The sequence below is a fragment of the Fukomys damarensis genome, unplaced genomic scaffold, assembly GCF_012274545.1.
Source record: "Fukomys damarensis isolate Sample0158 unplaced genomic scaffold, DMR_v1.0_HiC HiC_scaffold_39, whole genome shotgun sequence".
In the NCBI taxonomy this organism is placed as follows: Eukaryota; Metazoa; Chordata; class Mammalia; order Rodentia; family Bathyergidae; genus Fukomys; species Fukomys damarensis.
This window is the reverse complement of record NW_022900951.1, coordinates 37,960,503-37,972,466: the sequence shown is the minus strand read 5'-3', so window position 1 is coordinate 37,972,466 and position 11,964 is coordinate 37,960,503.

Genomic DNA, 11,964 nt, shown 5'->3' with positions numbered 1-11,964 from the left:
GAAAAGCATTAGACATTAGACAAATACTAATTAAAGGAAATTCTACAAAATATCTGAATAGTGCTCTCCAGAACTTTTAAAGGCCTCTAAATAGGCAAGAGGAGTCACAGTCAAAAGGAGTAGAGTAAAATTATTGACTAAACATAATGTGGTATGCTGAACAGGATGCTGGAACACAGAAGACATTAGGGGTAAGCTGAGGAAATCTGAGTAAAGTGTGTACTTCAATAATGTATCAGTGTTTGGTGCATTAATTGTAGCAAATGTGCCATACTAATGCAAGATGTTAATAGAGGAAGCTAGATATAAGAGAATGATATGTGCTATCTTTACAATTTTTCTTTAAAACAATTTTTAAAATAAAATGTTTATTTAAAAAGTGACATTTACTCTTTATGGAAAGGCATACTGGTAGTTTTGCTATTTATTTGGCTAAGTAAACTAAAATCTATAGATATTATGTATAAAAAAACAAGAAAATTTTGAAATATGGAAAGACAAAGACAGATCAAAAAGAGACCTGTGGACCGCAGGAACAATGTGGCACTGATTTCTGTGGGCTTTATTTTTCCCTTGTAATGTCCAAGATAGATATTGCTGAGTCTGGCAATGTGGAAATGAAAATTGGCATAAGAAAAAGGCCTCAAGTGAAGTCTTTTTCTCCCTAGCCAAGAAAAGAACAGCTTGGACAGACAGAAAAATTTTAGGTAATAACTGCTCTACTGTAGCCAAATAGCACAGGAAAAATAAAAACTGGAATACCATACCACCCTTGCCCACAAAGACCTATTTGATAGCCTAGACTTGATTTCCACTTGTGGCATGCTATAAGTTGATGTGGTAATCATTTTTTTGTTACTGTAACAAAATACTTGAGACCACCAATTTATAAGGAGCAAGTTTATTTGGGCTTGCAGTTTTGGAGGGTCCAATCTGTGATTGATTGACACTATTGTTTTGTGCCTGTGGCAAGGCAGTGCATCATGGTGGGAACATGTGGCAGAGCAAGACATCACTATGAAAGGGAAGAGAAAAAGAGATAGGAAGGGTCTAGCAAACCAATACCACATTTGAGGTCATGCCCTCAATGACCTAAGGAACCCCCCATCACTACCACCACTAGATCCTACTACCTAAAGATTCTATTTTCCAGCAGTGCCAACCTTGTGACTAAGATTTTAACACATGAATCTTTACTTGGAATTCAAGATTCAAACTATACTACTGTAAAAACATAAGTTATTGTAATAAATATGGACAGACTCATTTCCCTAGTGAATGAATAGAAACTCTATGGGGGAAATGGGAAGATGCCTCAATCACTACAAGTATGGGGAGGCATAAATAAATGAAGAGATAGAATACATTCATGGATTAGAAGACAATATAGTAAAGATGTTAATTCTCTCTTGATTGACAGGCTTAATGTAATTCCTATCAAAATTCTAGAAAAGTTTTGTAGACATATTTTGTCTTATTCTAAGATTTATATGGAAATGCACAGGATTTAGTATACTTAAAATAACTTTGAAAATGAATAAACTAGGAGAAAGCACTTTACTTGATGCTTAAATCAAATTTTTATATTAGTGTGGTATTGGTGGAAAAAAAGATCAATGGAACAGAATAGAAAATCCACACATAGCCCTAGACAAATAAGACCAACTGATTTTCTTATAGTAGTGGGGATTGAACCTGGGTGTATTCTATTACTGTGTACATCTCCAAACCTTTTTACTCTTTTATTCTAAGATAGTCTTAGCGAGTTACTTGGGCTGGCTTCGAACATGCAATCTTACTGACTCAGACTCCAAAGTAGTTGAGATCACAAGTGTGTGCCATTGTACTTGGCTAGTCAACTGATTTTGTAAAATGTGCTAAAGCAATTCAATGAAGGAAAGATAATCTTTTCAACAAGTCATGTTTGAGCAATTGGATATAGATAAGAGGGAAAAAACTTCAACCTAAACCCCATTCCTTCTTAAATCAACTCAAAATGGACCATAGATGAAAATATAAAATGAAAAGTTATAAACCTTTTATTTGTTTTTATTAGTGTATGTTAGTAATACAGAATTATGAGGCTCATTTTTGGAAAGTTACAAACCTTTTAGACGATAACATAGGAGAAAATCTTAGAGACTTAGGGCTTGGTAAAAAGTTCTTGATCTTGATACCAAACTATAATCCACAAGGGAAAAGTCAATAACTGAGACTTTTTCAAAAGTAAAAAAGAAACCTTTTATTCTGTGAAAGATCCTGTCAAGATGAAATGGTAAACTACAGACTGGCAGAAAATATTTTCAAACCTCATATCTGACAAAGGGCTTCTATTTAGAATATATATTTTAAAACTCACAAAACTCAACCATAAACAATCAACAATCCACAAGAAATAGGCAAAAGTCATGAGACAATTTATTGAAAATACCATACTGATGATATATCAATACATGAAAAGATATTCAATATTACTAACCATTAAGGAAATATGAATTAAATTCTTGATATCACTACCCACCATTGGAAAAGCTAAAAAAAATATGTAGTGAGAATACCAAATTCTGGTATTTTAGTTTCCTCAGGATGAAATAACAAAATAGCCAGAATGAGTAGCCTACACAATCAGAAATTTATTTTCTCAGAGTTGTGAAGGCCAAAAGTCCAAGACCAAGGTGTTGGCATGGTTGGTTTCTTCTGAGGTCTCTGTCCTTGGCTTATAAATGACCATTTGGCCTTCTGTGTCTTTCTTCTATACCTATGTCCTAGTTTCTTCTTAAAATATGACACCTAGTGGGCTGAGGATTTAGCTTAGTGGTCCCACCACTTGAAACCCGAGTTTGATCGCCAGTATCAAAAAAAAAAAAAAAAAGGACACCTAACAAATTGGATTCTGATTGATCCTGATGGTCTCATTTTAACCTAAGAAACTCTTTTAAACCCTATGTCTATATACATTCACATTCTGACATATTAGGGATTAGTCGTCAACATATGAATTTTAAGGGAACACAATTCAGCCCACAACAACTGAAAAGATGTAAAAAGACTGGATTTCTCATATATTGCTGATGGGAATGGAAAATAGTATAAGCACCCTGAAAAATAATTTGGAGGTTTCTCTAAAATACCGAAAGTACATTTAATAGACAACCTAGTAATTACATTCTATAACATTTATCCAAGGTGAGTGAATATTTATGTCTACACAAAACCCCACACATAGCCTCTTTATTTGCTGTTGCCCCAAACTGGAAACAATCAGAATGTACTTCAACGAATAATTAAGCATACTATGATATATCAAACCACGGAATTGAACTGAAGTATAAAAAAGAATGAACTGTTGATACAGTAACTTAGACAGTTCATAAGAACATTATACAGAGTAAAAAATGTCATCTCAAAAAGTCACACATTGTGCAATTCAATTTAGATAAAGTATCCAAATGACAAAATTATAGTGATTGCTAAGGGTTTGGGATAGTGGAGGAAAGGGTGGGAATATAGTCGCTAGTTGTTTCATGAATCTACACATACATAGGTTGAGCAACCCTTTTTTAAAACACTTGGGATCAGATGTGTTTAGCACTTTGGGGAGGGGTATTTATATATTATAAGCTATCTTGGGGCTGGGACCTAAGTGTAAACACAAAATTCATTCTTTTCATAAACATCTTATACCCACAACCTGAAGGCAATTTCATGCTATATGTTTAGTTTTCTCACATTTTGAATAAAATCTATCACACGAGGTGAGGTGTGGAAATTTCTAATTGTGTAGCATCGGGTAAGTGCTCAAAAAGTTTTGGATTTGGGAGAAACTTGGATTCCAGAGTTCTGTGTTACGGATGTTCAGGCTGTCACAAGATGGGATAGTGCTATACATGCCTTTATTTTACTACACCATTATTTTCTTGCCCTGAGTAAGGGTGCAGTAGGCAGTCAGAGAATCCTGGATGCCATTGCTGCAGTATAACCATCAGCAATAGCTTGGTCAGACTGATTACTACATCAATATTGCTGACTTTCCATACCCCAATCATATCTCTGTTAAAGTTCCTCTTAACCAGGTACCAGTGTGGCCTGGATCCCAGCCTGTCCTTAGTTAGGAAAAGGCCAACTAGAAATTTTTCTGGAGAGAATCCTAACAGGGACATCTGTACCTTTTTTTCTTCTTCTTCACCAAAAGGAAAGAAGGAGCCTTGTCCATTGTGAAGTTTTTTCATTTAGTAATTTTTTTTCCTGGCTGCTATGTGGTACTGGGTATGTTTAGGTTTAATTAAATTAGAGGTTTTTAAAAAATCAAATGCTCATCAGAATCACCCACAGTGCTTCTTTAGAAGGAAACTTTTGGGCCACCCCAGGGATGCTCATGTAGTGGTCCTTGGATTTCATTTTGAGAAACTTTGAGCTAACACTTCTGTCCTTTGAGCAGGCTTGGCGGTGGGGACTATTTGATTCTTTTTCTAATAGTTATTTCCTGTCTAGATTACTGTGGGGAACAAACTAATGCAAAGTGGCCCCAACTTATTTTGATACAATGCATGCTCCATGAATGTGCAGAGCTAACGTTATTATGGCTAGTGTTTGTTCACTTGGTGTTTTCCACCACCATTTCTGCAGTCACCTCTCACTGACTGCTTCATAGTCCTCAGACAAAATAGCAATTTTACCCCAAGGGAGGCAAATCTACAGCATTCAGAAACCGATAACTGCTTCGCTCTTTGCTCAACTATCTACTCTCATGCGCCTGAACTACAAATGCCAATTAGAAACAGGTGCAAATAGCATCTATCCTGAGCATACAAGCCTTCTCTTCTAAAAGCACAGCACAGCATTCTCTGGATTCATAGTGCTTGAAGTAGAAGGAATGTTAATTGTGGATCATTTCTCCTAAATGCATATGTGATATCTCATAAGCTGTGTATGGTTTGCAGATGCAATGTCAGGATTCATGGAGCATTTCCACATGGAAGGATTCTATTCCAACTGCACAAGGCAATCAATAAAGAAGCCATTTCTTGGCTTAGAAAGAAAACTCTCCTACCCTCCAATACTGCAGGTGATGGTGTATGGCCTGTTACAGAGTCCCCACATGGAGAAGTCTTGTTTTCACACAGTTTTGAGCTTTAATTTGTCATTCAGTGGTGTAGCTCACAGTATTTCAGAACAGACAGGGCAGAGGAAAGCTGGAATCACTACTTAGACATTCTCTGCGGACTCCAAAACTCACATTTTCCCATTCTAGCTCCTATCTTTCTGCCTGAAAGACAGCCAAACAAGGATTAAGCTAGATATTATTGAGTGCCTTTTGCCTGGGAGGCCTATCCTAGGAGCATTATATAATTTCACTTTCTTAACAACTCCGTAAGGTAGAATATTTTTATTAGCTGATTCCCTAGAAAAGAGGGCCTTAGGCAAGGATTAAAAGCTAATGCTTTGTTTGGAAGAGGAATCCTTAGGGCAGTGAGAATGAGGGGGGAAAAGGCCAATAGGCCAGAAAGCATAGCAAACAAAATGAAGAACTTTATCACTATACTGACCACTATTTCTTCCAAGGTCCTAAAGAGACACCCCTGACTGCTCAGCACATTGACACAGTCAGATATGTGGGGTGAATCTTTGTACAAACTTATGGGTAAACCAAGTTTTTGGAGATTCTACCAGAGGGAGAACAGGAAAGGAAATTTGTTTGCCTGAGTCCATCTTCTGTGTCCTATTGGTTAACTTTTGATCTGGGAGTGGTTGGTAACTCTCTCATAACTCCGGGTTACTTCGGAGAGCACTTGTGGCAGTTCCTTGGGAAGACACCTTGTGGTGTGGCATCCCACTGAAGTAGAACAATGGCTGGAGGAGACAGGTACTTTAAACATGGGGCTTCTCAGCTTCAGACAGCAGAACAATGCTAGCCAGCGTACAGCTGGATAGTACATCAATTGGGTCCTCTGGAAGGGAGAAGCTGAGGTGGAATTAGGAATGCACATGGTTTATAAAAGCAGTAATGCCTGTGAAAGACTAACAGAGAGAAAGCAGGGTCAGGTAGAGGAAGTCTTTAAACCATAATGCAGACCAGGCAGCTGTGAAAGAGAAGGAGATAGAAGAAAAAGGAAAGAGAAGAGAGAGCTTCCAAGCTGATGCAAATGTGACAGTCTCAGTCAACCCCTCAAATACCCAGGGTTCAGCCTGCCCCTGCTCAGTAGCTGGCTGAAGACCTCCAGCAAAGAACATGGTCTCAGCTTGAAAGCTAGAGAGCAAATAGTTGGAGTGTATCAGCTAATTTGGCTACTTGTGGCTCATCAGCAAGTTCTTTCTGGAAGGTAAATCAGAGCAGTGGACTTTCATGGTTGCCACAATTGGCTACAAAGGTAACTGAAATAGAGACAGAGGGTAAGAACAAGAGAGTAGTGAAGAGAAGAAAATTTGAGGAAGCACAAAAAATTTATCTGATAAAGGATTTCACCCATTTAATAGGGAAGAGACTCACTGAAAGTTCTATAAACTTCAGTGATGTGTTGCTTAATGATGCAGATCTGTTCTGAGAAGTGCACTGTTAGGCTATTTTATTGGTGTGCAAACATCACAAAGTGTACCTACACAAACTAAGATGGCTACGGTATCACTGGGTGATATGATCCTATGAAATATTATAGGAAGTCTGTGGCGACTAGAGTTTTACTTCTCTAATTTGCATGTTCCCTTCTTTTTGGCTTCCCAGGGAAAAGTACAAAGTGTGGAAAGGTTACTGAGGCCTCAGATGTGCTCAGGGAAGGGAGAGACTCCCTACTTCTTTAACCACTAATTTTGTTTGTCAGCCTCTCCGTCTGTTTATGTGCCAGATGCTGAGATTGGGTCTGGGATGCACTTATAAGAGAGGATTCCTTACTTTCCATGTATTTTTACGTCTGGTGGCAGAGTCCTGACAAATAAAGGACTCTTTTTTGTAAGATAAATGTAAGGAGAAAAGTAGAAGTAGGATATTGTGAAGCCATAGCTCACCCAAACTAAGAAATTAAGGAACAGCTATGAGCATGAGGTAAAGTGGCCCTCTAGGAGGAGCACAAGTTTCTGAAGTAAAGGATTGTGGGGAAGTGTGAGAGTCTCTCAAATTTCAGAATGGTTGGAGCCTGCTGTACAACAAAGACTGATAGGAAAGGAGGCTGAAGGATGAAACTGAAGAAGGGCTGAATTATACGACTTAGGCTTGATCTGCTTAAATTCTATCTTGTACTCAGTGGGGAGACATTTATACATTGTGTGGTTGGGTATGATACACAAGGCTTTGTATTTCACAAAGATTACTCTGGCTAGAGTTTAGAAAGTGATTTGGAATAGAGAAGATATAAAGGTAGAGACACTAGTTGTAAAATGGCTCACTGTAACAGAGGTTGTGCATGCCTGTATTGCTATAGTAACATAGTTAATGCTGGTGGGTATACAGACAGGAGGATGGATTCAGGATATATCATGGAGATGAAATTATCTGGTCTTCCTATCTCTTTAGATTTGGGATGGGTAGGGGCAGAGGTGATACCACCTTTCACAGAAGTAGACAATGAAAAGGATGGAGAGAGAAGGGTGGAAGAGATAGGTAGAATGTGAAATGAATGGAGCTATGAATCTATTACCAGATGAAATGTATAGGGAGAATTTTGGAATAACAGATTTAAGGGCCATTCACATATAATCATATGATGAATATATCCACAGAAATTGCTGCATTTGCCTAGCACGGAAATAGAATAAAAAGAGAAAAGATTCAAAGACAGAACCCCAGAGTGTAGTGATTCTAAGAGATGAACAAGGGAAGAATGACTGCAAAGAAGATTGAGAGACTGAGCAGGAATAATGAGAGGACAGGAGAAAATCTGGAAAGAATAGTCCCAGAAAATTTCCCATTTGGAAAATTAAGGATTTGTGAGTATTTGAGGAGATGGTTCACTTCCACTTTGAACTGAAAGGAGGATCTATCAGAAACTCTTTGTAAGGAAGAAGATACTTAGGTGAATTAGTAACTGAGGGGTAAACATACACATTTATATAATGCTGTGATTGTTGAATAAATTTCTGGCAGCAGCACATTTTATAAAGCTAATGAACAACAAGGCATGGTGGTACATACCTGTAGTCCTAGCACTCTGGAGGCTGAGGCAGGTAGATCATGTGTTCAAGGCCAGCCTGGATTACATAGTGAGACCCTGTTCAATCAGTCAGGCAATCAATCAAAACAAAAATCCTTAATCTGCAGATTACATACAGCTCTTTTTTTTTATGGTACCAGAAATCAAACTCGGGTCCCTGTACAGGTTACATACATTGTATGTTTCAGTTTCTTTTCAATTTCATGGATGATTTTACTTTTCTTCTGTTTTAAACAGTATAAAGTATCACTATAACAATGATAATATTAAAATGACAAAATGATTCATAATTCTTTAATTTTCAAATAAACTGTGCTCCAATTTTATTTGCTTTCAAGACTTTTTGTTAAGCCAGGTACACTGAAGTATGTCTGTAGTCCAAGTGACTCAAGAAGTTGAGACAGGAAGGTCACTTGAACTCAGGAGTTTGGGACTAGCCTGAACAATATAGATATGTTTTGAGCCAGCTCCTATTCTAAGTATTTTAAATGGATTAACTCCTTTAACTCTCAAACTAAATCCTAAGGGAGCTTTTCTAAGGCTCCATATACATTTCCTATTTCCACAGACATTTTAAAAAATTAAATAATTGAATTTATTGGTACATTTTAGGGATACAGTACGGTTACATTCATCATTGGGATCTCGTAACTCTACATGACAGGTCTTGGTTCTCATTTTTTCCTCTTGTCCCTGCCCTCCCTTCACCCCCTCCTCCCCTCCCCATTTACAACCACTTTATTTCCATCTTTTCATTTTCTCACATTTTTTCTTTTCCCTTATTACCCTTCCCCTACCCTTCCCACTTTCCCTACACCTTTAGCCCCTTGCTTCCCATTTCACAATGTCAGTTATCTCATTAGGATTTTATATACTGTTACAGTTTATTCACATCAGAGAAACTATTTGGTATTTACACATGTCTGACTTATTTATTTCACTTAGGAGTATATCCTCAATATGTATCCATTTTCCTATGAGTGAATCTAATTTCTCATTCTTTATGGCTGAGTAATATTCCATTTTATAGAAAAACCACATCTTCTTTATCCAGTTTCCAACTGATGGGCAAATGGGCTGTTTCCAAGTTTTAGCTATTACAAACTGTGCCACTATAAACATGGGTGAACATATATCATTGTGATATGATTCTTTTAGTTCTTTTGGAAAAATACCCAGCAGAGGGATGCCTGGGTCAACTGGAACCTCTAGTCCCAGCTCTTTGAGGTATCTCCATATTGATTTCCATAGTGGTTGTACCAGTCTTCATTCCCACCAACAATGGAGAAGGGTTCCTTTCTCCCCACGACCCAGCCAACATTTGTTATTGATTGATTTTTTGATAGCAGCCATTCTTTGTGGGGTGAGGTGGAATCTCAGTGTTGTTTTCATCTGCATCTCTCGAATGACCAGTGATGTGGAGCATTTTTTCATATATTTACTTGCTGCTTTTGCTTCTTTGTTCCACAGACATTTTTTAATACCCTTAAGTGTTAATGGCTAATAAGGCCTCTGTAGCAAGAAGCTAATACAGGAAGTGGACCTGCTGAAAATTTCCTTTGTTGTTCTACAAGAGTGGACTTAAAACTGGCAGCTTTGTGGGTATGCTGGTTAAAGGGGTCTGAACAATATGCCCAAGTATGGGAGTTGTTGCTGAGGCATAGAAGATGAATAATGATTTGCCCACATTCATTCAACTAAAAAATAGCTTCAATAAAATAAGGACCGTGTTAAGCCATGACAATAGAAAGAAAAATGACATGTCTTGCTGTAAAGTATTTCCCAGACTTGTGAAATGCACAAAAAGATTATTTCTCTGTAGTGAGCTAAATCCATGACAGATCAAATACAGGATGTCTGGGAAGCACATTGGATTTTGACCTTTTTAGATTTTAGAGGAAACAACTACTGTATTTGGTATGTACAATCTTTAATTATCTCTTCTAAGGTATTTATTGATTGTAAAGAGAAAAATAGTAACCTTATAGTGGGAAGGTGCTACAGACATACAGCCAAGCGATCAAGGTGACATCACCAGTAAGAAGACATATTGACATTATATTTCCCGATATTATACACTAAAAGGGCACAATGGCTCTGTGGTATTTCTACTTCAATCTGCATAACTTCAGTAAAAGCATGAAAAAAATATCGCATAAACCTGTATTGACATTCTAAAAAATGTACTTTTCAGTAGTATCTTCCCTACTCTTCAGTATTCTTCAAAAGTATCCAGGTCATGAATGACAAGGAAAACCAAAACTCTCCCAGATGGATTGGAAATGAAAGAGGCATAAAAACTAAATCCTATATGGAATCCTGGATCAGATCCTGGAACAGAAAAGGAACTTCAGTGGAATAGTTCATAAAATTCAAGTCTATAGTCATTTTCCTAGTGTTGTATTAATTTCCTAATTTTCATCATTGTATTTACTTATATAAGGACTTAACCTTAGGGAGAGTTGAATGAGGGGGTATATGGAGCACTCAGGGTTCTCATTCAAACACTACTTTATTTTTTTTCCTCATTGTGTTTATTGGTACATTTTAGGTATACGGTACAGTTACATTCATCATTGGGATCTTGTACCTTTACATGACAGGTTTTGGGTCTCATTTTTCCCCCATACCCCTGCCCTCTCTTCACTCCCTCCTCCCTTCCCTATTTAAAAAAACTTTATTTCCATTTTTTTTTCATTTTCTTATATTTTTTTCTTTTCCCTTATTTCCTTTCCCCTACCCTTCCCATTTTCCCTACAACTTTAGCCCTGTTCTTCCTATTTCAAATTGTCAATTATACCATTAGGATCTTATTTGCGATTATAATTTTTCACACCAGAGAAACTATTCAGTATTCACACATGTGTGACTTATTTATTTCACTTAAGAGTGTATCCTCAATATGCATCCATTTTCCCATGAATGACTAATATCTCATCCTTTATGGATTAGTAATATTTCATTTTATAGAAAAACTACATCTTCTTCATCCAGTCTCCAACTGATGGGCAAACACTATTTTAAAATAAAATTTTAAGGGGGTGGGAGGGCAGGGGTAAGGGGAAAAAATGAGAACCAAGACCTGTCTCCACTTGTATCTGAGCACAAGGAAAACAGTGCACTGGGCTGCCAAGTGTCTTCTAGAGCTAATCATCCATGACAATCCATTCACACATTCATGGTGCTTAGCATAAAATAGGCACTCTGATCACTGGGAATACAGAAATGAGTAGGGCAATGCTGTCATCTCAAGTTCACAGTTGCAAGGATAGTGCTGGCCAGGAAACAATTATAATATAACAAGGAAGAGTATTAGTAAAGAAATGTTCAAAATTCTGGTGGCCTGGATGAGATGGGTTCATCTCCATCTGAAGATCGAAGGAAGGCTTCAAGTAGGTGATACTTGAGCTGAGACCTCAACAGTGGGATAAAATATTGTTCTGCAAAAATAGTTTGTCTTTTTTTTCTTTTTGAGACAAGATCTCACTATGTAGCCCAGGCTTACCTCAGACTTGAGATTCTTCTGTCTTGACCTTTGTAAAGCTGGGATTTCAGGAGTGCACCGCAATACCTGGCAGATGATGGTTTATTTTTACTCTTGCCCCTTTTTCGCCCAACATCCCCAGTGCAACTCGGCATTGCTTAATGACAAGAGTCAAAGGTAGGGGACAGCCCTTCTAAATTTGGAACTTTCAAGAAGTGAAATATAGGGCCGGGGATTTAGCTCAGCGGTTCGGTGGCCTGCCTTGCAAGTGCAAGGACCGGAGTTCAATCCCCGGTACCAAAAAAAAAAAAAAAAAAAAAAAAAAAAGGAAAAAAAGAC